Source organism: Rhinolophus hipposideros, assembly GCF_964194185.1.
Source record: "Rhinolophus hipposideros genome assembly, chromosome: 2".
Taxonomy (NCBI): Eukaryota; Metazoa; Chordata; class Mammalia; order Chiroptera; family Rhinolophidae; genus Rhinolophus; species Rhinolophus hipposideros.
This window is the reverse complement of record NC_138048.1, coordinates 32,419,397-32,446,476: the sequence shown is the minus strand read 5'-3', so window position 1 is coordinate 32,446,476 and position 27,080 is coordinate 32,419,397. Positions and strand designations below refer to the sequence as shown.

Here is a 27,080-nt window from a genome sequence, read left to right as displayed (position 1 = left end):
TATTGCATTTAGTATACACATGGAGCTTTGAGGTATTTATTGGTGTTTCTGTTTTACAAATGAAGAATGAAGGCTTTGAGTGGATAATTTAAATCACACAGCTTGTAAGTGGTTGAGATGTGATGTGGGTGAGAGACATCATCAAAATGGCGGCATGAGGTGAGCCTCTGAAAATCTTCCCTGGAATGTACAACAGATTGAAAAATTGTAACTCCACAAAGGACTCCCTGCACACAGACAGGCAAGACGAAGAGTCTCACTGCTGAATTCAGCTAAAGGAGTAAACAGAACTGCTGAAACACACTAGCTCTGAATCTGGTGCAGGAAGAGCTTTGGAACTTCAAAAGCTCTCCACATCCCCACAGGGACTCGGTGCCCTATGATCCAGGCGAACTGTTAACAGAGGAGAAGCCCGCCTTCCAGGGAATCTCCCATTGTGTAAGAAGCTGGAATAATGCAGAAAAAACATAACACTACAATGTGAGAGAGAAAAAAGGCTGCAGTCGGAGAGAAAATAAAACATTCTACAAACACGTACTGGAGATGTGATGGGAATTAGAACACAAATGCCTCTTATTTCCTTTGTAAAACTCTGCTACCTTGTTCCAAGGCATTTGTTCTGTCTTCTGCTGGGCATCTGGCCTGGCACGAGGCTGAACTTTTGCAGTGTGGCTTGACAAGATCTCTTTGAACTCTTGTTAAATATTAAGATTTCCCAAGCACTAACAACTCAGACACCATGCCCATGTACATGATTCCTCACCATCTAGCTGTCTACTTTTCCGACTACTTCTACTTTTTCATTTTTCTGCAAAATTTATGTCATTTACAATGTCATCTGTAAATGGAGAAATCCAAATGTACATCCACAGACAGAAATAGGGAAGCTATTTTGATGAAATAGGCACTTTTTTTTACAACCAGTTTATTAAGATAGAATTGATATACTCTATAGCTTTTTGTTATTTTCCAAGTTCTCAAAATTTTTTTTCCAGTGTCTTCATTGCTTTCATAGATGAGATTTTTGTAGCTCCTTACTTTGCCATTCCAGAAGTCTTGATTCTGAAATGGACAAGTTTAAGTATTTTTTCCTATCTGTTTTTCCTTATTAGATGAAACAAAAGCATTTGTCATTCCAAAGAGCTAACCACAGACCCAACTTTTTAATGAGTAAGCAATAAAATATTTAACCGTTCTAAGATTCAGCCCTAGAAATAATAGCACAAAATGTTGATAATGGTAAAATTATACTACAACTATTTTGTTAGTCAAATATCCTGTCAAATAAGAAATAATAATATAAAATGTCAAATAATGAAAAACTGAAAATCTCTTTGTATAGTTGATTCTTTTGTGCTTAGGTTTACAAAATAGCTAACCTATGCAATGTGCACATAAAGTAAAATTTCTAATTACCTCATAATCTCATCCTGATGTTCTGTGTAGACAGAAAGCGTTCTAAGAAGGCTGCCTCCTTTAAATTATTGAGACAGACAACATATCTTTTTTTTTTTAGACAACATATCTTATCATGACCAACAGAATGAAAACTGAAAACTCACAAACCTAACCAAAATCTATAAAAGTTTTACTTTCATGCCCTCTGTGTAAATACTCTCAAGTTAAAGTAATTAAAATCAGATTTTCCAAAATTATTTTTTTTTAAATCTAGCTGGGTTCACAAAAGATAGTAGGATAAAAATGGAAAAGTTTCTTAATTGTTTCTTTCCAGTATCAGCAGTCCCAAGACATCAAGCTCATGATATAATCAATAAAATTGTCACGCCCTAAATTCTAACATAAGACTGGATAGTATTAAATCTCCTGGTGCAGAAACTCTGTAATGTATTCAACAGATTTTATTTTTCGCCTGAAATATAATGCTTCTTGCTTGACTAAAATGTATATATATATATATATATATATATATATATATATATATATATATATATATATATATACATATATATGTAACTTAGCTATTGATACGCAATATAGTCCCCCTAGTCAAAGAACCTAAGAAAATCAATAAATATAATTTGACCCCAGAACTCTAATTTGTAAACACTTTGTGAGGGTTATTTCTCATTTTTAATAACACAGAAATGTAAAGCTAAAATAATGGAAACAAAATTGCTCTAATGATAATAAAATGTTTGTAAATTTAAAAGTATTTTTACTACAGAAGCAACATTTGAATAATTTAACTGCTGTGAGCACAATTAAAATGGCGCTGTAATTATTCAGATTTTCAGCATCCTTTTCTTTATGAAAAGAAAGAATTGCTGCTGGTTTCCCCATCACAGATATTTTCACACTGCCAAATTAAAAGATTAAAAATATGTGCCAGCTGCAGGAAGAGTGAACCTGCAGCAAATTAATGAAATACAGGTGACACCTTTTCCAATCATTCTTTCTTATTAATGTGGTATCTTGCAAATATGTAATTCATTAACTCTATAACTATATACATGAGGGATACATCAGTCTTAGGTGAAACCTAGAAAAAAGTTAATATATTTTCAATTTTGAAATCCTTTTCATTGACTTTTTAAGAAGCACTAAAAATAACTTTCTTAAATCAAAACAACAAACATAAGGCCCCAAAGTTATCAGAGTGGTTCCTGCTCCTCACTAGACACCCCCTTTTCCAATAATCTGGGAACCCCTGATATTAAGTCTAGCATCTAGATAGGAAAACAAAGATAATGACTTTAAATATCATCTTAATGCTTTTTCTAGGATATTTATAGATGATGATTTTAGAATAAAGTAATTCTTCAAAGAATGAATCTTTCCACTATTCTCTATCACCACTCCTACCCCTCTTCACACAAAAAATTATTTTCTTTAAATGTATCTTCTACTAATGATGATTATCCTCTAGTTCCTACTCTTTTTCCTTCATCTACTCATTGTTTTTTTTCTGTTTTTTGTTCCATACTAAATGTAGGCCCTCTCCCAAATCTTTGTCACATTCAAGTAGCTTCGAATCACTATTATTTTAATAGCTACTGATTTCTATAGTGTTTAACCGGATCTGTCTTAAATTTCAGTGGTATATTAAACCTTAGAAAGAAGGATAAGTATGTATATGTTGGTCCTTATATTTACCTTCTGATGGAATTACTAAGAGGATCCAGGAGAGCTAATACTAATCAGGAAAAAATGTTTATTATCATTGTCCAGCTACATGGTGGTGGGATCCAGATGTCAATCATCCAAATAGGAAACATGTCAGGGATGAGATCGGAAGCTTTTGAATCATAACACTCTTCTACCAACAATTCAAAATGTATAATTCCACTATGAATACCCATGTCTTATCAATATTGGTTAAATAAAATTAATGATTTAATAATCTATTCTCAGGAAGATAATGTGTTTCTTTTTCCCTTTTACTTGATAAGTGCATCAAAATAAAAGTCTATAAAAACTAAGGCACTGATGAAAGAAATTAAAGAAGACACAAATAATGGAAATATATTCCATGTTCATAGATTGGAAGAATGAATATTATTAAAATGTACAAAATTACCGAAAACAATCTGCAGATTCAATGCAATCCCTATCAAAATTTCAATGCCATTTTTCACACTAATAGAACAAACAATCTTAAAATTGGAGAAGACAATCTCTTCAATATTGGTTTGGGAAATATTGGGAAAACTGAACAGTTACATGCAAAAGAATGAAACTGTACCACTATCCTAAACCACACACAAAAGTTAACTGAAAATGAATGAAAGGCTTGATATAAGAACCGAAACCATAAAACTTCTAGAAGAAAACATAGAAGGTAAGCTCCTTGACATAGATTTGGGCGATTATTTTTTGGACCTGACTCCAAAGGCAAGGGAAACAAAAGCAAAAATAAATGAATGGAACTACATCAAACTAAAAAGCTTCTGCACAGTGAAGGAAACCATTAAGGAAGTGAAAAGGCAACCTAGTAAATAGGAGAAGACATTTGCAAATCATATATCTGATAAGGGGTTATTATTCAATAAATATAAAGAATGCATACAACTCAATAACAGAAAAAAAAAAAACTCATTTAAAATTGGGAAGAGGATCTCAACAGACAGTTTTCCAAATAAAAAAATACAGATGGTTAACAAGCACATGAAAAGATGCTCAACCTCACTAATTATCAAATGCAAATCAAAACCACAATGAAATATTGCCTCACACCTGTCAAAATGAATATTATCGAAAAGACAAGAAATAGCAATTGTTAGTGAGGATGTGAAGAAAAGGGAACAGTTATGTACTATTGGTGGGAATGTAAATTGCTGCAGCCACTATGGAGTTTCCTCCAAAAAATTAAAAATAGAACTACCATACTATCTACCAATTCTGCTTCTGAGTATTAATCCAAAGAAATGAAACAATAGTTCAAAAACATACATAAGTTTCTATGTTTATTGCAGCATTATTTAAAATAGCCAAGATATGGAAACAACCAAAGTGTCCACCAATGGACGAATGGATGAACAAGAATGGAACAGACATATAAAAGAACGAAATCTTGCCATTTGTGACAACATGGATGGATCTTGAGGGTATTATGTTAAGTGAAACAAGTGAAACAGTAAAAGGCAAATATCATATGATTTCATTTATATGTGGACTCAAAAAAAAAAAAAGACAAATATAAAACAAAACCAGACTCATAGAGACGGAACATATTGCTGGTTAGCAGAGGGAAGGGAGGCTGGGGAGTGTGTTAAACTGGCAAAGAGGATCAAAAGGTACAAACTTGTAGTTATAAAATAAATAAGTCAGAGGGATGTAATATACAACATGGGGGTTATAGTCAATAATATTGTATTAATTCTGTATGGTAACAGATGGTAACTAGACTTATTGTGATGATCATTTTGCAGTGTTTATAAATGTCGAATCATTATGTCATACACCAAAAACTAATATAACATTGTATGTCAATGATAAAATTAACTAAAATAAGGCACAAAAAATTAAAAAGAAAACCTATCATTGATTTTCTAAGTTCAGAGATTCACAGGATTGAACTCCAGGAATAATAATGGAGTTTAATTTGTCCTCCTGCAATTACCTTCTAGAAAATGATTCTAGGGAGCAAAGTGCCTTCCCACTCTGATTGTTTCATATTGTCTGGGAAAGACTTTTCAGACACACACTGAATAAAAATCTAGATTCTATAAGATCTCAGCCAGCTCTCATCTTTGAGCATATTTAAATTAGTCAAATGCTTACCCTAAAAAGCACTGATGTGGGAGTACTCAACATCTAAGGCATTTTGGATTAGTTCTAATCAGCTGCTAGCCTACTGCTACTAGTTAGCTTTTGCTTTCCATAAGAGTCCAAACTTAAAATTTGTGGAAGTTTATATTTCAAAGTTCTGCAGATATTTAAAGTCTCAAACTCAACATTTTTAAACTCTTAGAGTGGGGAAAATAAAACAACAATTTTTTTAGTGGTTTTACCTGAACCAATAAATTCATTGTGTTTATGAAGGGTAGTAGAGCTGTACAATGTGGGCAATTGCCAAACAATCAAAGTCCCTTCGTCCATAGTACAAACTTTTCTAGGAAATGAAATGAGTACATTCAAGACTAAACTGTTTAAAAGAACAAAGGGTCATGATTCAGGAATACACTTCACTGCAGCAAGTATACATGTTTCACAAGAAACCTAATTCCTGCACTTCTTGTCCTCTTTTCCTTAATCAAAACACTTTGAGCTCTTATTGTGAATAGAATACTATTCATTTTCTCTTTCTCAAGTGCAGAAGAAATCCTTCCACAAGAAATATATACCAATCAAGGGACACTCTTTTGAAGACTTGTTTTGATAGCTGTTGTTTTCTATTTATTTCCTAAGTCAATCAATAGTTAGTCAATCTAACCTATCTCTGCCTCAGTTTGACCTGTGGTTATATTATATTTTAGATGTAAAAAGCTATAATAATACAACAATGACTTTGTAAATTCTTGGATGCAAGGTCCGTATATCTTCTGCATCATGTATGGACATTCTCCAGGTAAGTGAATAACATTCACCAAGTACCTATGTGCTCTAAACTGTAAAATGATACTTAATGGTTAATGCTTAAGTATGTACTTCTGAATTTTCTAGGTAAAATAAGACAGGATAAGCTCAGTTAATTTAAGATGTCAAACAAATATCATCTCCATTTGAATTGAAAAATAACATTATGTAGTGGCCATAGTAAACTGTCAGTCCTTGAATGTGATAGCTCTTATTAGCTTTGTGTCTTTGGCAAGTTTCTTAAATTTCGTCAAGTCTCAACATCTCAGTTTCCTCATCTGCAATTTAATGATAATAATAATAAATCATGAATACATTAACCTGCTTAGAATTTTGCTGTAACATAGGAAGTGATTAATAAATACTAGCTATCATTAAGGTTATTCTCACTAGAAAACTCCATGACTCATCATTGCACTTTGCTCATAGTAAGTAACAAAAAAATTTTTGTAATGAAAAAATTCAGTCTTGTTTGAGAAGATGTAATTATCAGGTATATAATTCACAATTTGTAATAGATGAAATAAACCAATTGCTCAGAAGAACAATTCATTTTGGTGGTAAGATCATACAGTAATTTCTTCTAGGAGTCCTGATAAAAAGGCCATTGTATGATAAAATAAACAGCACTCCTCACAACAACCATGTAATGAGCATAACGGCAATTTCAATTCTCAATATAGACTAATGTCATCATACCAGAGCCCAATTTGGAATGGTAATTCAGGACAAGCAATTTTGAAAAGGGGTCTTGGGAGTTTGTAAACTCCCAAGGAGTTTCACAGGTAAAATTTTAAACTGGCCTTCTGTAAACATAGGGCAAAGAAAGACCAAAGAAAAAGACAGGCCATTCCAGATTGGTTGGTGGCAGATTGAATAAGCAATGAAAAGCTTGTCTTGTGCTGCTGCTAGAAGAGTAGATCTCGGCAAATGCCTTCCAGAATCTTAAAACTTTGTATTGAAGCCCTTAACTGGGTTCAGGCATGTGTTCAGTTCAGACGGTATCAGTAATTCTGTACTATCTCATGGTTATGTCCTTCAAACAGCTCCCAAAGGCGGAATGTTCAGTAGAATATACATTCTAAAGACAGAGAAGGGGTTGAGGAATCCCAGATTGCCCTGCTCCAGTTCACTGGTAAACCAGTGGTAATATCCTCTCCAAGACCTCCTCCAAGAGGTGCTAATGAACTGGATGATCTGCTTTTTCTGTTTTAGCTTCTTCCATTAATGGAATCCATTGGAAAATTACACAGAATTTACAAAATTCAGGACCCCTTTATCAGCTTTTGTAGAACTAGAAAGAATGAGTCTCCAAGATATAATTAGAAACATAGGATTCCACATTCTCAACACCTATATTTTCCTTAATACCAGATTTAAAACCTTGAATCACAGTATTCAATACGATTGTGTACTAACTATTTTTTTTAAATATATACAATAAGCATTAACTGTTATGGGGTCTCGTATTTTAAAATCTTATTTTGTCCATGATATTTCACTAACCTCACTAAAATATTTGGGCCTTCTGTTGGTCCTTGTAAAACCAAGTAGCCAATGGAGTGTTGAAGGAGAGACGGTGTCTTGTTCATTGTTTCATCTTCAGAACATTGGGTAGCAACAGTCTCTATCTGTTGTTTTGGAACCATGAGCTAGTATGCTGGGGCTGATACTTGTTCTGACATTTTGGAATTTAGAATTATTTTAGTTTATCTGACAGTCCAGAGAAAAGAAATTTTATCCTCAAGACACCCACATGGAGTTTTACATGATCCTTTGCCAAAAAGCAGTCATGAACACAGATTGAATACCAATTCATTTCATCATGTTTCCCTAGCTTCTCTAGTTCATTCAATTTGTTCCAATAATACTCTGACATAAAAATTATCAGACTCAAAACAAGGAGAAAATATCTTTTCTTTTTTAACTCAATCTGAAACATGCATTTTAAAAGTGGCATGGAGCAATAATGCATAGAATGGTTAACACTATATAATCTATAATGCTATCTCTCTAAGTCAATACATGGGTAACATTTCCCTTACATCTATCCTACATAATATTGTACACCACCACCAAGTACTAATAAAAAATGAACTTCCTGAGAAGTTTCCTATTAATAAGAAGATATGTGTTTCTCTGAATGCATGCCTTGCAGTGAAGCAATACTTTCATTCCTGCCCAAAGCAGAGCACTTTCAAACCTGACACCAATCTTGGTACTCAGAAACCTATAAATGATTACCTCAGCCATGGGCTGCATAAAATAAATTAAGTTTTAAAGATCATAAAAATAAAACCATGTGTCTAAACATATGGCATGCTCATTGGCAGTGTGAATGCTCATCGTAAGAGAAATCTCATCTAGTTTGTCAGGAAACGGAATCAAATATTTCCTCTCATGCAAGCTAGAGAGCTCAATAGCAGTCTCCCTGAGGTTTATGGTGAACATACCCGTTGAAATACTTACTATCACTGACAGCACAGAGGTAAAAACCTGAACCATAAATGTGGAAAATAAAAATTCTAAAATCAATATTTAGAGGAAATGCAAACCTCAAATGGATTCTCTTAACCTACCAGGAAAAAAAATTGAACAATACTGGTTATTAGTAAGTTGGATGAAGACTAGAATAAAAATGGTGCCAGGCATTTAGCCACAAAACATCTGTACATCCTTATATTAATGTTCTTTAAAAGTTTTAAAACCATCTGGTTCTACAGCTAAGTCAACAGAGGAGGGAAGAAACTTGGAGTTCTACCTGTCATTTCTTAAATGTGTTGCCCCCAAAAGTGTTACACAATATTTTTCACTTATATATCATTAGCCAGATCAAATCAAATGTGATTACTATTTTCCCAGGTGCATGGAAATAGAGCAAAACTGGATATTGGCATAAGACTCAATGATGTTATGACTAGACAGCACTTTGGGGCTGTAAAACTAGATAAATTCGTTTTCTGCCCCAACAGTACCTAGCCACACCCTTGATTTACATGAAAGTAGAGTGGCTTCTTTGGAAAAGTATTTAAACTATGTCCACAATTGTATGTGGACCCAATGGACTTAAAGTAAATTGTGTATGTTGGAAAGAACTCAAACTGTGTAAGGAAAAAGGAAAGGGAAGAAAGCATCTGGCATTTTTGAGTCAGTCTCAACAGTCAGGGCTAAGGATTATAAGCAAAGAATAACTCCACAAATGGTTTAGGGATCATTCCGTAACGAGCATGATTTTTTTCTGTAAGAAAAATGCTTCTTTAAAAAAGAAAGTTTCTAGAGTATCATAAATTTCCACGGAGTCAAATGTCAGTGTTTCACATTTCCATATCAATAAAAATATTGCCTTATATAATTTCAGAGTAGTAGATGAGCATTTGCTCTTCCTTATCAATAATTCAATGGCAGTGGCTTATCACCACTGATCCAGTATAATTTTAAATACATGAAAACATGTGTAAAAATTGCCTTTGTCCCACATTTCTTAAAAAAAAGAAACCCAGTTATATTTCTGTTTCTTTTTTCTTTTTATTTATTTATAACTCTTTTTTAAATTGCAAACTACCAGAATACAATCCTGAGAATAAAACAGAATATTATTTTTCTAAGTATAAGGATTACAAGACATAGTCAAAAATGTATTTCCTCAAACTGATATAATGTTTAAGTTACAACTTTTTCTCTTTAAAAACGAGATAAGATATATGTACCGCATGTTCATTGCAGCATCATTCATGGTGGCCAAGATATGCAAACAACTGAAGTGTCCATCCACAGAAGATTGGTTAAAGAAGATGTGGTACATATATAAAATGGAATATTACTCGACCATAAGAAAAGATGAAATACTGTCATTTGTGACAAGCTGAATGGATCTTGAGATTATCATGCTATGTGAAATAAGTCAGACCAAAAAAGCCGAGAACCATATAATTTCATTCATACGTGGGCTATAAAACTGAAAGCAACAAACAAACAAAACAAACAAATGAAAAAGTCATACACACAGATTAGCAGTAACGAGAGGGAAATGGGAGAGAGAAGGAGGGTGATTGAAAGAGTAAAATATATGGTGTCAAATATATGGTGATAGAAGAAGAACTGACTCTGGGTGGTGAACACAAAATACAATATGTAGATGATGTATTATAGAATTGTACACTTGAAACCTATATAATTTTACTGATCAATATCATCCCAATAAATTTAATAAAAATAAAAATAATAAAAGAGATAAAGTAATCCTAAAAAAGGAAGTGAAAATCATCAAATATGTAAATAAATAATTTAATCCTCATAGTGAATTCTGTTTAATCCTCGTAGTGAATTCTGTGTCTTGACTTTTATAAAATATAATTTCATGGGAAAACAGCCCAAATTCTAACTTGTTCCAGGCAATGGTAGCAGAATCTTTTAAATCAAATCACACACACACAAAAATCTAGTCTCAAAAAATGAGGAGATTTATAACTCTTAGTTTCTATTTCAAAATCTGTGATTTGCAATGACCTAAAGTTTCCAAATAACAAAGATGATATTAAGCTGAAACTTCACAAGTAAATGTGTAAATAAATAAATAAATAAATAAATAAATAAATAAATAGAATGAAAATAAGTGCTAAATTTCTGCAAAGTATTGCAACCTTTATAGGATTGAATCTAAACTCCTTTTTCATAAAATTCAAGTGCTGCCATCAGAATTCAAATTATGTCCCCATGCAATCATAAATAGCATGATAAATACGCTAGTCAATTTTGTTTTTTGTGGGTTTTTTTTTTTTTGTTTTTTTCTCTTAAAGACAATGTTTCAGAAAACAATGAGAAACTGAAGCTGAACAATAGTGTCTCAGAAAGAGAGGAACAGAGGGAGGGAGAAAGGAAAACTTCAATAACTAACAGTTCAGCACAATGATTTTCAAATGGCTTAATTTATAATTCATTCAAGATCATTTTGATTTACACACTACGCTGAAATGTGTTCTCTCAAAGTGGGTTCTGTGGTGTAATGGTTAGCTCTCTGGACTCTGAAATGTGTTCTCTTTACAATAATGCTACATCTCAAAAATCTTTATTACAGTCTTTAATATCACGTCTTAAAAATATGATGAAGTTTTATAATTCAATGATACTTTTACAAAAAGAGATAAAGATTGAACAAAAATTGTATATGGGTTAAGATAAAGGAGAGATAGTTCCATTTTGTGAATATCCTTATTATTCTTTCTTTCTTAGAATTGTAGTAAAGTTTCTTGTTATAGATTATTATAAAAAGTTATTTTCTCTGTGTTCTAACTGGAACAAATAGACTTAAATTAAAGCTTACAGGATTTAAGTTAGATATCTGGAAAGATCGGCTGACAGAGGGGTCTGTTAAGTTATGAATGTAAGCCTGGAAAATCTTTTTATCTGCTAGCCTTTAAAAAGAGTATGGAATGTTTGTTTCCAACTAACTTTGCCTGAAGACAGAGAAGATAGACTAGCTGACATTTCTCAAAACCTTTCCTTCACTAATTTTTTTTTGATTTGGTGATTATGTAATTAGGTCCTTTTCATAATGTTTCCTTTATTGTTTTTTTCTGTATTCTTAGCCATTCACCAGCATTCTTCACCATATACATATATATATATATATATATATATATATATATATATATATATATATATATATATATATATGTATATACATATATATAGCAAAAACAGCTTCAGTTTAAAAAATATAAAGAAATTCAATTATTTTAAATTAGTAAATTTATTCTATAGGGGTATATATATTTCCCAATAAGTAAAATTAATAAGACTTTCTGTGACTATCAATATTTAGGGATACATATGAATTCATACCTACCCTTTGTTAAAGTAATTGAAAAGCCTCACTCATTTTCTGTAACTCTGGGTTTTTTTTATTACTATTATTCTTCCCTACTTGGCCATCCTATCCATAATTTTCAAATAATATATGTATGAATTGGGAGATTTACCTTTGCACTTCACAGTAGCTGATTTCCAGAGACACCTGAGTTATTTTGTATACAAACAATGTTGCTGCTTCTGTATTTCACTTGAGAAGCATGTTGGCAAATCTTTTATAACATTGAGTTGAGTTGGGCCTATTTAATTTAGTTTGGTCTCAGCTTTCATGAATTTTCTATTTGAGCCAGTGATTTTCAAAGCCCTTTTAGGATTTTTGTAACCTTCCATCAACCTTGGAAAGGAATTTTGTTTGCTAAATCCTATAAATTATTTTATTTCACACTCAAAGTGCTAAAAATTTTTACCAGGCAGTAAGATTAAAACTTACAGTCTTTCAGACTACATTTGATTTTAACAATTCAACTATTTTTTTTTTTTTGTATGTGATTGACTTAAATGTAAGCTATCATTCCAAGAGTTCTTAGGTGACAAATTGCAATGCAAACTGTGGTGGGAAGTTGTACTATTTCAAATAGCCTATGTAATCCTTTACTGTGATTAAATGCTTATTCCTGATCTAGGTAACTAAATCTATTCAAAAAAAAAAATCTATCTGCAATCTAGAAGCTCGTGATGAGTGTCTTTTTCTGTTTCTGAAATTTTATACAGCTGACGTATGTCATAAAGTCGATTCTTCTACCTCTTCTCTTCTAGTGAAATTTTCACGCCCTCAGTTAATATTCTTTGCTTTCCCTCTCATAAGATCACAATGGCTATTCTAATCTTTTTGTGTACAGTAGTTCCATCCTTATCCCAGTTTTACTTTCCCTGGTTTCAGTTACCCACGGTCAGCTGTGTTCTGAAAATAATAAATAAAGAATTCCACCATTAAATAATTCATAAGTTTTAAATGTACACCATACTGAGTAGTGCGATGAAATCTCACACTGTCCAGCTCTGTCCCACCCAGAATGTGAATCATCACTTTATCCAATGCATCCAGGCTGTATAAACTACCCACCCATTAGTCACTTAGGTAGCCATCTCAGTTATCAGATCAACTGTCATGGTATTGCAGTGCTTGTGTTCAAATAACCCTTTTTTTTTTTTATAATAGCCTCAAAGACATTCACATACATTTATTACAGCATATTGTTATAGTTATTCCCCTTTATTTATTATTAGTTATTGTTGTTAATCTCTTACTGTGTCTAATTTATAAATTAAATTTTATTATAGATATGTATATATAGAAAAAGTATATAGTATATAGGGTTTGGTACTATCTGTGATTTCAGGCATTTACTGAGGGTCTTAGAATGCATCCACCTGCAGATAAAGGGGGACTACTGTACTTTCTATGCAACAAACCTTCAGCAATCAAACACGTTTGATATTGTCCTTATTTCAATTTGATGAGCTGCATTTACAGTTGTTCTGGACATAACACACCTGCCCTGACTCTTCCCAGACTGAATTCTACATTCATTTTCAATTCAGTTTTAAACATACGCTTTGTTGTGCCTTTGTCATAATTCTAAAACTGGATGCTAGTTTTCAGTGCTTTGCTTACATTTAGGTTTACACAATTTGCCTGTCATTTTACATAATCATTTGCAAATTTTAATCCTAGTAAATCACAAACATAGTATGTCATCTATAGATCTATATCGTCCCCAGGCAAAAGGAGACAAGGCAGAATGGCATATCCCTTTTTCCTCCCTCTGCAACCCTTTTCATCAAGCTCTACAACTCTTCAGCTTAGAATCTTAGTCCTGGGACCACATAGCTGTGATAATAGGAGGGATACATTGACAGAGTTTAGAGAAGAGAGGGGAAAAGCCAAAGATACTGGATTTGCCTTAACATGCCTTAACATGTCTTCTTTCACCAAGTTTTCTATTAGTATTTCAACAAACAGCATGAGTATATAGAGGGAAAATGCAGATCTGAGCTTGATGCACAGCAAAAATGGGCAGTTGTGATGGTAATCGAGCAATTTGAGATGTGTCAGTGAATAAGGGAACTGAAAAATATGTACATACACAAAACCCTTCCAGGAGAGCAGAGAGAGAGAGAGAGAGAGAGAGAGAAGAGTGGCTGGAGGAACAGCACTATGAGTGGTAAACGGAAAGGAAGGAAGTGGTGTAAAGGAAGCCTAGGAGAGAAAGGATTGCAAAAAAGGCTTAGTCAATGAGTTCAAAGGCTTCAGGGAGCTCAACTAAGATAAGGCTGGAAAGTAGCATTAGAGTTTGCCAGTTGGGTGCAGTCTTAGTGAGAAGACTGGAAATAGAGAGTGTTAACAGTGAAGAATTGCATTAAGATAGTAATTCTCATATGACATCAGCTAGGAAGAATTTTTCAAAATTTTCAAAATACCTCGTTCTCAAAGGAAATGTCAAAATGCATTATGGCGACGGAATGTGTGTTTGAAAGAAAGCTTTCTGTTCTAAAGTCTGTCTTCCTCACAAGTTGAAAATTAATAGAAAGTAAACGATTTGGGCGAGCAAGTGTATCTTATATGCTAAGAAGCATGATGTCATTAGAAAGAAAAGCAATAAAAGTATAATGAAAGGGAAAAAAGGAGATTTAGGAAGAGCTTACTTTGTTGTTGTGCAGGATGAGAAAGAATGGAGAATGCTGCAGATCAAGCGCTAGTAAAAGAAGAGCAGCTAAAGAAAAATGATAGAGAAAAGTTCTCCATGTCTTGCCATGTCCCTGAAGCAGTGAGAAGTGATAGGATCCAGCGTAAAAGCAGATGGGCAAGTGAAAATGTTTTCACACATGAGAAGACAGTTTAAGCAAGCAAATGTGCACAAAAACTGCTATACAGCTTCAATACATGCACACCTCAGAGCTATTGCTCGTTCAGTTCCAGACCAATGCAATAAAAAGAGTACCACAACAAAATGAATTGTAATCTTTTTGCTGGTGGAGGGTCTTGCCTTCAGTGTGTAAAAAACACAACACCTATGAAGTGCAGTAACGCAAAAGGTAATAAAATGAGGTATGTCTGTACTAATTTCCTCCACTTTAAGTCATATCTGTATTTGAAGATGGAAAACAAAAGGTAGGCTGATGATAAGCTGATTATAGGCTGGTCTGTATAATGGATTTCTACCCATTGTTTCTCACTGGATTGCAGCATCTTAGGATCAGGGAAAGAAGCACTACTGGTTTCATTTGACACGATGCATAGAAGGGCAGAGATGAAGTTCACAGCCTGGGTACCAATAATAAAATTAACAGGAGCAGGTCATATGCATAATCTAACTATGTCATTAACTAAATGAAGCAAAGCTATGAGTCCTGATGCAGCAGGCTTGGTGCCAAGCATGGCCCTCGGGAATGCCGCTTAGGGAGTGTACGCAGAAAGTGCTGACCGGTGTTTTATAACCAAAGAAAACATTTAGAGTAAATGTTTTTGTGTTTTGTATGTTTATAGTTGTCTGAGATATATCAGAAATCTTATGGAAAAGGTAGAACGGCAAGTGTTGAAAGTTAATGTTTTTCCTGTTAACACTAAATTTTTATTCTAGGGGGAAAATTCCCTCTAAATGATATTCCAAGATCTAGTATATCTTTAAATATGTGACTTTTGCCTATAAAGACATATGGCTTTGTGTCATTCGCAAGCCTATTCATGGGGATAACTACTAATAGAATTATCAAGAATGTAAAAGTGCCCTCTAGAGGCAGGTCAAGCACCGTCTAGGTATATTATCCTTAAAATTCACACAGGTTGGGGTTATTTAGAAGAACACAACAAGGGGCTCCAGAAATGATATGTCATTTAACATATGTGCTTATTCAAAGTTCCCACACTGCAATCTAACAGACTACTTCAAGGGAGAGATGCTACTTCAGTTCTACTTATTTTAAAACATTAACTCATGTTTTCAGCCAAGTGGCAGCCCTGAATTGGCTTGTGATTACAGCATTCAACATTCTGTGTGCCATTTAAGTACCTTCAGCATCAATTTTGCAGCTGGCAAACTATTGCTATTTATGTTTTTACTGCATTTGAAATAATCTAGAAGTTATTTTACTTCCATTAGACATTAAGAAAAGAACCAAATGTAAAATCATTACTTTGCCAATTTACTGTGAAACCCAAAGGAAATCTCTCAAATGTATCACTTACTGAATGTAGAAGTGAAAAACAAAAGTAGTTCTTAGAACTAGTTAACAACATTTACTAGTTGTATATTACCAAAAGTATATTAAAGATTTTGAGACTTTTTGCATTTATAGTGCTACAAAAATAGCTGATTAAATATGTCATATATATCAAGTATTATTAGTAATATTATATTCCTTTTAATCTTAACAACTCAGCAAGTTAAACATGATAGCTATTTTACACATAAAGAAACTTCGTTAAGTTACATAACTAATCAGTAACCGCTAAAATTCTAATACAGATACTTCTGAATTCAAAGCCAATGCTCTTATATCCTCAAGTGAGTTATTTTAGGGATTCAGATATACATTTTTAAAACTTTTCAGATAATACATATCTATTATATATACAAAGTAGAATTATAAGATTAGAGCTTGGATTCATTAAATTCCTGAATTTTCTTACCTCCTAGTGTGTGAGATACGACAAAGTACAACATGTGAAACTTTAGTGCTCTGCTGATCAGTATAATCCTAAGCTTCTTAGGCCACTCACTGAAGCACAGCAAATCGCTTCTCATCCCTCTATCTCTCCTGAGTTTTGTTTTCCTCTTTCTGCTTGCGCCGATCATTGTTGGAGGAATATTTAGAACCATAAAGATTTGACCCACTACACATTTATCCTATTAAGCATCATTGGGATCCTGAATGTTACTTGCCATCGTTTTATAAAACCTTTAAAACATTTTCCAGGGCCCCCAAACACTTCAAGATTGACTTTTACTTGAAGTCTCCCATTCTGCACCTTTTCACTTTACATTAGCTCCTTCACTGATCATAAATTCCAAGCACCAGCTTTTACCTTTTTCTTTTATCTTTGTCAGCAATTCAGTCTGTTCCTCTCCACTGAATTCTTCTGCCTCAGTTTACTCATAGCTGTAGGTATTGTGGTAAACGAATAATGATCTAAAGATGTCCGCATCCTAATCCTAGTACTTGTGAGTGTTACCTTACATGGCAAAGGGATGTGATTAAGTTAAGGACCCTGAGATAGGAAACATATCCTGAATTTTCCAGATGATCCCAATGTGATCACATGGATCCTTAAAGATGGGAAATAAAAGCAGAGGAAGGTCAATGAGGAGATGACAACAGAAGTAAGGTCAGAGCAATGCCCTGTTAGAAGGACTTGACTTGCCTTTGCTAGCTTTTTTTTCAGTTTTCACTCAAACTCCTTTTGTATTTCAATGTTGTTTATTGAGGAGTGAGAGACAACTGCCAGACATGCCAACAGCACTTCACATTCAAGGGCTAGAAGTTGAAACGCTTTTCACACTGAGTCACTGCATAATCCTTTTGGAGAGAAGCACTGAAAAGGACATTAAATATGACATCGTCATGCTTGTTTTTGTTTTCAGCTTTTTTCCAATTTTTGGATTTATTGGCAAACCAGTAGAGCCTTTGCTAGCTTTGAAGATGGTGGGAAGAGGCCAAAAGCCAAAGTGGCCACTGGAAGCTAGAACAGGCAAAAAAAAATGGATCCTTCTCTGAGCCTATAAGAGGAAATGCAGCCCTGCTGCCATGTTGATTAGCCCCCTAAGGCCCGTGGTAGAATTCTGACCAATAGAACTGCAAGTATTATTTTAAGTCACTAAATTTGGGATAACAGTTACAGCAGCAATAGAAAACTAGTACAGACTTCATCTATCTTAGGAGAATATTTATGGATGCTTCCAACTCCTGTAGCTATTATCTTATTTCTCTAACTCCTACATTTCAGAGCCTCAAATTTGTAATCAATATTCACTACCTCCATTCATTCTTTACCTGCTCCCTATCTTCTTAATAATGTGAACTTTTTATTCTCACCAATTTAATTTTTTTTCTTCTCATGGAGGCCCTTAAAAGACAGTTTTTTACAAACCTGATGGATATTTCTCTCCTTACTTCTTTGACATCTTCAATTTATTTGATCCTGTTGACTTCCTCTTACATCTAGAAATTTCTTTCCTTGGTTTTTCTGCTCTTTAACAGGCTCCTCATTTTCCCCTCGCCTACTGAGGCAGAGACTATTTCGATTACTTGAGACAGGTGTGGCCACCTTTATATCCTCTGGGAAATACTGAGACCAGTAGTCTCCTGTTTCTCCTTCCAAGCACTTCTTCACTCTTCAGCAGGGTGAGAAAGGCTCTTTACCTCACTCTGTCCCCAAGCGCTTTACTCTTCTGTCATCTAACCTCAGGTGCTTTGCATTTACTTTAAGATTTTGAAACTAGGGCACCTACAATGATGGAGAGTCTGAGAATTTAAAGGTAGTTTCCTAAATTAGTTTTGCCTTCCTTCTAAAAGAGCTGAATCAACTAGATTATATCTGAGAAGAAAATTTTACTAATTTGGGTTTATCTTCTGTCTTATTAAACTACAATTGAAGACTGTAACAAGTAGGGGAATTTCAAACATTAAGAGTTCTGGGTAATCTACAGACTAGATAATAATTCCTGAGTCTTTGAATTAGTCATTCAGTCATAGTGGATTTTGTTGGCAGTATATAGTCAGTAAGAAAATAATGTTTCTAAATAATACAAAGCAATTGGAAACATGCTAGTCATTTAATGCCAAGCAAAACAATAAGCATTGAAAATGTATGACTACAGATATGTAAAATAATCCTAAAAGCACACAAATAGATACTTAAAGAAAATTAACCAAAATGTTAGCAAGAGTTGTGTTCTAGTACTACAGTTTTCTTTAATATTTATATATTACAGTGGTATTTTTATTTTTAAGGAAAGATTGATTTTAAAACACAACCAAAATCCAAATGGAATCTCCTATCTGGTAAATTGCTCTCAGCTGCATAACCATGGCCCTCCTCCATGGCCCTCCTCCATGGCCCCTGAAGCTTAACCTGTGTCACTCATTTTATTCCACTAGATAAGCTAAGAAGGAATTTTGAATACACATCGTGGTTATCCCCATGCTATTAATCCTTTAAGAAGCAAGACACATGTTGAATTATTTTTCATCCCATCCAGACCAATTTTATGTGCTTTTTCAGATATGCTGTGAGCACTTTTACAAAATAAATAACCAATTGGGGTAGCCGGATGGCTCGGTTGGTTGGAGCGTAGGCTCTCAGTATTGGGGATGCCGGTTCGGTTCCCACATGGGGTGATTGGTTGTGCCCCCTGAAGGTGGAAAGTGGAGGCGGTGACTGGACTTGGAGCTGGGCTGCGCCCTCTGCAGCTGGATTGGGGGGCAGCGGCGGCTTGGAGCTGGTGGGCCTTGGGGAGGCACGCTGTTCCCCAATATTCCTCAATGGTATTAGAGGGGTAAAAAGAAAATCATTAAAAATAAATAAATAGCCAAGTAATGACATATTTTAATGCTTAATGATTCAAACAATAAAATATCACCAACATGTAATAATTGAACAAAATCTGCCCTTTTCTCGTTTACAACCAGAAATGTATGCTGAAATATTCATCTTTTTAAAGATCAGCATTTAAATATTAAAAAGTCACCAAATAATCTCTACACAAGTGAAAATAAGTTGCAAGAACTACATGTAAAAGAAATTTTATCTTCTAGACAAAAAACCCACCATGACTACTGAAATAACATGATAAATATGGGCTAAATAGCAATGACAGATGCAGGCACTTTCTAAAATAATACAAAATGAGGAATTCAGGGAAGCATAATTTAATTTGCATCCCTAGGGTATATTTTCATTTTCTTGTCAAAGAATTTACATTCATAACCTGCCATGCACGATTTCAATAAAGAGAGGTTTGGGATGTTTTGTTTCTTTTTTTTCTTCTTTTTTTCTTCTTCTTTTTTTTTTTTTTTTTTTTAACCAGGAAGCATAGAACAATAACTTCAGAATGCCGACCACAGTAAGCAAATCATTTGAAATGTTTCCCTTGTCATGTTAACACAGTAAATAATCCAATTTGCAAATTCCAGAGGTTTTTTTAGATTACAGTGGTACTAATGTTTTGGACCATAAGTCCCTGTTGGGGCATACCTTTTCAAACAAGTGTTATTGTAGTCGCTAGCCTATTTCTCCCTTCCCACATAAATACTTGCACACATTGAAACAATGAGACTCCTGGTTTACCCATAATCTTTCTTAATCTTTCACTCTTTTGTTCTGCTTCTGTTCTCTAGCTGAATGAGAAGAAGAGAGATGTTTTACTGGGGATTGTTGTCTTCTTTTGCCTTTGAAAGGATTTTTTTCCTTCTGTCTTCATTTTAGTATAGCTTTTTTTATATATAGAAACTGATTACTTACATTTCCTTTGAAATTGCCTTTTTAATTTATTACGTTGCTGTGTGCTGATTTCCTTCTCAAGTATGCATGCAGCTAAACATAGTCTACAAATGTGCTGCTAGAAGACTGGCCTGCAGTATTGTCCAAACGTGATCCTTCATCATTTATTTTAAATGGTGTTTTGACGTCTTCAATTAAACCCTCCCAAGTAGAACACATTGTTCATAATCCTCTATAACTATACTGTCCAATATCCTAGCCATTAGCCATGTGTGGCTGTTTACATTGAAATGTAAATTAATTATATTCAAATAGAACTTACATTTTAGTTTCTCCACCATACTAGCCACAGTTCTAGAGCTTAATCTCATATCGCTAGTGGCCAGCACAGATATACAGAACATTTCCATTATCTCATCAAGTTCTATTGCACGACGCCACTTTAGATGAAGTTTTTCATAGGCTGAGAAGCTAGAAATCTAATCTGGCCTTCTTGAAGTGTAAGAAGCCAGAGTTTTGTTTGTCCCTTTACTTAAAGTGGTGAATGCAAAATATACTAGGTAGAATGTGTTGATTATGTATGTGGATGGAAAACGAAACTAACCTCTTAGGATTTATTTACCTATAAGACCACAGCACACAAAAGGGAAACAAAATATCTAAGCTATGTTATAGTTACATTCCCTGTTCCTGATTAAAACTCTATCCGACTTTTGTAAATAATCTGTGGTACAAATGAGGCTCATTCAATATTAAATTTATCACATACCCACAATGTACAAGTTGACAATTTGCACATTTTGTTGCTTGGGGGAAAAAACCAAGAAAACTCTCTCCCTTCTAAACAGGAAGATAATCATGTACTCAAATATGGTGTGAGCAAGGGCATACCCAGGCTTAGTGGGGGCCTTAAAACTTATGCAATTTTGAAATTATTTAAAAACACAAGAACCTCCCAATATTGCAAATATATAAAACTATGATTATGTGACATATTGCCAAGGCTGCTCCCAGAGTTTTGGAAGAAGAAGGTGTAAGTCAGGATTCCTGAAGTTTGAGCTTCATGAATTTACTGTAAAGCCACTTCTGAGTATGAAATAGAATGTAACAAAGGGCTGTGTGCAAACAGCAGGAGAGAATAACAATAACTGAAAGGACTAGAGATGGCATTTTCATAGAGAAATAACTGAAAGGCAACACTTCATATTGTTAAAATGATAGTGTTTCCTCTTGGCATGAGGAATATGTGAGGACAGAAAGGGCTGGTTCTGTAGTTGACTTTTTATTTTTCTATAATTTTTATAGTGAAAATATATTCTTGTGTACCTTGTGTGTTGTAAGCCCACTTTTCAACACACACAAACACACACACACACAGAAAGATGATGCTTCAACCAGGCATTGAAGACTAGCTTCATAAGATGGGAGAGTGTCTTAGTTCAGGTTGCTATAGCAAAATACTATAGACTAGGTGGCTTAATTAGCAGACATTTATTTCTAATAATTCTGGAGGCTTAGAGGTCCAAGGTCAGGATACAGCATGGTGAGGTCCAGTGAGAGTCTTCTGTCTAGCTTGCAGGTAGGTAGCTGCCTTCTTGCTGTGCCCTCACATGGTGTTGGTGGTAGTGGGGCGGGATTGGCCAGAGGTGGCAGAAAGATTGGTTCTCTTCTTATAAGGGCACTTGTTCTATCATGAGGATCCTATCCTTATGACTTCATCTAAACGTAATTATTAACTCTCAAAGTCCCCTCTTCCTAATACTATCACATTAAAGGGTTAGGATTTCGGGGCCAGACCGGTGGCCCAAGTGGTTAGAGCTCCATGCTCCTAACTCCTAAGGCTGCTGGTTCGAGTCCCACATGGGCCTGTGGACTCTCAACCACAAGGTTGCCGGTTCAACTCCTGGCGTCCAGCAAGGGATGGTGGACAGTGCCCCCTGCAACTAAGATTGAACACGGCACCTTGAGCTGAGCTGCCGCTGAGCTCCCAGATGGCTCAGTTGGTTGTAATGCGTCCTTTCAACCAGAAGGTTGCTGGTTTGACTCCGGCAAGGGATTGTGGGCTGTGCCCCTGCAACTAGAAAACGGCAACTGGACCTGGAACTGAGCTACGCCCTCCACAAGTAAAATTGAAAGGATAACAACTTGAAGCTGAACGGCACCCTCCACAACTAAGAGTGAAAGGACAACAACTTGACTTGGAAAAAAGGCCTGGAAGTACACACTGTTCCCCAATAAAGTCCTGTTCCCCTTCCCCAATAAAATCTTAAAAAAATAAATAAAGGGTTAAGATTTCAAAATATGAATTTTCAGGGAACCCAAAAATATTCGGTACATAACAGAGAGGGTCAATCCTGAAGAAAGGACTAGAATTTGCAAGGATATAAAATGAAAGGTGAAGAGAACGTTGGAGCATCTATTATAAGGCAGACTGTGTTCATGCCTCTGTGGTTCCATATCACAAATTTTCCACACAGTATAACATAAACCCCATCCGCAATCTCATTTTGACATTCTAAAGAGAAAAGAAATGGTAAATGTATAAAATATATTATAACTTAAAATATAATATTATAATTAACTCAGCTACATAAAATGAGAAAACAGGTCATTAAGCCAGAAACAAAGTAAACTATGTACTCTTATAAATACATTTTTCAGTCTCCATGTCAGGCTGGGCCCTTTTCAGGTGTTTGTGTTTCCTTTTTTGACATGAAGTAAAGAGATACCAAAAAAAAAAAAAAAAAAAATACTGCAAGTTCCAAAGTTTAGCTGAGTGGCTATTTTGGATAAAGAGTACTACAACAATTTTCTCTGGGAATTTTTTAAAAATTTACAGATATATATATATATATATATATATATATATATATATATATATATATACATACACACACACACACACACATATATATACATATATATGTGTATATATATATATATATATATATATATATATATATATATATATATATATCTCCTGTGAGTTTCATGTTTTTCTCTGGAGATGCTTGCTTTATAGTTTGCTTGGTTCTAAAAGTCTAGAGTCTAAATAAGCATTATAAATCAAAACAAAGTATTCCAGCTTGCAGGTCTTCTAGAGAGTTCCTACTGAAAAAGCCTAACAAAGAATAGCTCAGTGTGTCACTGTAACCATAGGAACTGCCTAGCAGAGTCTCTTAATTCAAGGTTTAAGTGAACAACTTCAATTGTTTTTCCTCTGGAACACTGATGTTTCTCAAGCAGGATCAAAATTTTGACTATTAAAAATCACTCTACCAACATTTGTGAAGCACTTACTTTACACAAGACACTCTCCCACACTGAGAAAAGAAAAACAACAACAACAAAAAAACACATAGTCCAGCTCTCTAAGAGCACTCTCAGTTGGAGAGCAGAGGCTGAGCAGGCAATTACAGAATACAATGAGAAATTCTGTGATAGAGACTGGCACTCTCTCTTTCTAGGACAGGTGTACTAGTGAGCTCCATGAGGCAATAAAATAAGTAAACCTGGGGCAAAGAAGTATCCATGGGAAAATTATAATCAATACATGATGCTGATGGTACTTTTCTTGAATATTAATCCTGACTATCATAATTTTACATATTTATTGTATATCCATGTTTTTGTAAGACATTGCTCTTAGTTCATAATTGAAATTAACTATTTGGACAAATTTCAGTATTTATTAAAAAACATCATGTTTCACTGAAAGCACCACTAACTTGAGCTGCTCCCACCAATTCTATTCAAATATAGAATTGCAAAACATTTTTTCTGCTTGACAAATTTCCACAAAATTTATGTGTAACGCAAATGGCATATGTTTTGCTTTAGGCTCAGCCCCTTCCCCTTCATCCATTGGAAAACCAACTCTACCAAAACAAATTATGATTTTTGTTATTTTATTAATAATATTTGTGGTAAATTAGAAGAATCACTTTTCATGGATCACAGTATTTCATTAGAAAAAAAAATTCCATGAGGTATGAATCTTCTCCCAAGACACTCATCTTGGGTACCAATCATTGTGTTTTCCCTTTCTTCTGACCCAGCATGCAGCATACCACAGCCTAACCTTACTCTCTCTTTCTCCTGTTCTATACAAAATATCTTCATCCTGACATGTAGAAAACCAGAATGCAGAATACTTATAAATCTTAAGGAGGGCTTCTCAAATATTATCTGCTAGGATAACTTCTTCCATATTATTATAGAAATATAAGGCCTAATTTAATTAAACTCCCTTAATACATAGGACTATATAACCCTAACTCTGACACTATGTAACATTATTAGAAGAAATAATAATAATATCTAATATTTTATGAATATTTACTATATGCCAGGCATTATTCTAAGTTTATATAAGTAACGTTTTTCTAAGTAGTTACTTACACAATTAACCCTTGAACAGCATGGAGGTTAGGGGTGCCAACACGCATGTAGTCAAAAATCCATGTATAACTACAGTCTGCCCTATGCATCCATGGATTCCCAACTACAGTTTGAAAGTACAGTTTTATATAAGTAATGTCATTTAGTCCTCAATTAATTTTATGATCTACATAGTACATCCACATTTCTAATAAATCCACATTGTATTATATCTACATTACATAAATCAGGAAACACAGAGGCTAAGCAATTTGTGAAAGTCACTCAGCTAGATTGGTAGAGCTGAAACTTTAACCAGAGTCTCAGGTTCCAAAGAACAATGAATCACTTATCATAGTGCCTCAGCCAATAACTGAACCCTTAGCTATATTCTTATTTAGTAGGGGATATTTGCAGGCAATTACACAGATTCACAAGGCAAATGTTCAATATATAGCACTTCTGTATAAGAAAAGGGGCTTCAAAGTGTAGCTCTGAATCTTTGCTCAGAAAAATTAGATGTTGAACTACATAAGTAGTCTGGGTAAATAAGAACCAGAAGAAAACATCCACAAGATTTCCTGCAATCTATAATACTTGTCATTAAAAGATATGCTCGTTTTCATTGTCCTTATGCCTTTTAACTCATATGCAATAGCTTGCAATTAAAGCAAGAATGGTGCTTTTAATTTTTTTTCTCTTCCAAGATCTCGCAAAATAATTTCTCACAAGTGAAAAAAATCCATAAATGCAGAGAAAGGAAGGTAAAAGTGAAGTTTTGAGAAAGGAAAGAAAGTAAACATAAGCATAGTTGGCATTTGTTCAACAATATTTTTAGATCATCACTCTCAAAAACCTGTATGATTTAGAGTTTAGAGGGACATGATTTTTTCAAGGTGCTTATATCTCCCACTTTTTCCTTTCAGAATACCACTTGGTATAAATTACTACTCATAAGTTTCTTATAATGACATGAGCTGGAAAAATAAAACAGGATAAAATTAAGATTGAACAATTTTACTATTTAGGCCAAGAGTTAATAAGAGGTTCACCAAGGACAAAGGCAAATGTAATTGGATAAAGTGAGATTTTGAGAATTGTCCTGTATATTGCAATTATACACAGTTCTTTTAAAAACACAATGGTTAAATATACATAGCTTTTTTCATTTTACAATGCGTATTCACATACATTTTTAATGTATTTCTCAGGAGAAACTTATAAAATATTCTTTGAGAACATCAAGGAATAACTGAATAAATGGAGAGCAATTCAGTGGGAACCATAAATATCACAAAGATGTATATTTTCCCAAAATTAATCTAAATATTAAGTGATACTTCAGACAACTTTCCAACAATGTTCCTTATGGACTGCACAATCTGATGTTCAGATACATGTGGAAGAGTCATAGATATTATATTGCCAAAGCAGATCGGAATATGAAAGAGAAGAAAACGTCCCACCAGCTATCAAGATTTTTATAAAATTATTGTGATTTGGAAGGAGGGAAAAGGTGATATTGATAAAAGAACACGTAAAGTTGGTGAGCTAGAACAAAAATCTGTACATTTATGAAAACATGTTATATAATTGAGGTGATATTACACATCAGTGGGATTGATTCAAAAAATTATTTTGGGCCAGACACTATCTAGTCCAGGGCCTCGCAGTCTTGCTTTTCTGTGCTTCCAGACCTGAGCCCACTGCCACAACCACGCTGCGCCAAATCCTCGTTCAGGCCAGGAAGCATCCACGCTGGATCCCGCTCTTTGTATTTATTGGAACTGGAGGTACTGGAGCAGCACTGTATGTCATGCGCCTGGCATTGTTCAATCCAGATGTCTGTTGGGATAAAAAGAATAATCCAGAACCTGGAACAAACTGGGTCCTAATAATCAATACAAGTTCTACTCAGTTAATGTAGATTATAGCAAACTGAAGAAAGAACGTCCACACTTGTCAATGAAATGTTTCACTATAAAGTTGCTTAGAATGGAGGTCTTTCAGAAGCCATCCACACAATTTTCCACTTAACCAGGAATATTCCCCCTCCAAACGCATGAAATCATGTTGATATATTATGTTGGGGTTTACACTGATTAATAAATATCTGAAACTTGAAAAAAAATTATTTGGGAATAACGATTATTTCCTGTGGGAAAACAATAAACATATATCCCTATATTAAGCAAAGCAAAATTCACAATTCACAAAATAAGAAATAATAATGTCTGAAAGATATTTGAAAACATGTTTATCTTCAACAGTAATCAAAGAAACAAGTCATAACAAACATGAGATCCGTTTCACACTGATCCGAATCAGATTGGCAAAATTTGAAAAGTCTGACAAT

General features: G+C 34.2%; 1 pseudogene across 1 annotated transcript; it reads left to right on the top strand.

Moving 5' to 3' along the window:
- Nucleotides 1-154: 154 nt before the first annotated feature.
- LOC308509991 (cytochrome c oxidase subunit NDUFA4-like) lies at nt 155-26,761 on the top strand (annotated as a pseudogene). The gene is made up of 2 exons: nt 155-159; nt 26,420-26,761. The product of its transcript is annotated as a cytochrome c oxidase subunit NDUFA4-like (transcript).
- The last annotated feature ends 319 nt before the right edge of the window (nt 26,762-27,080 follow it).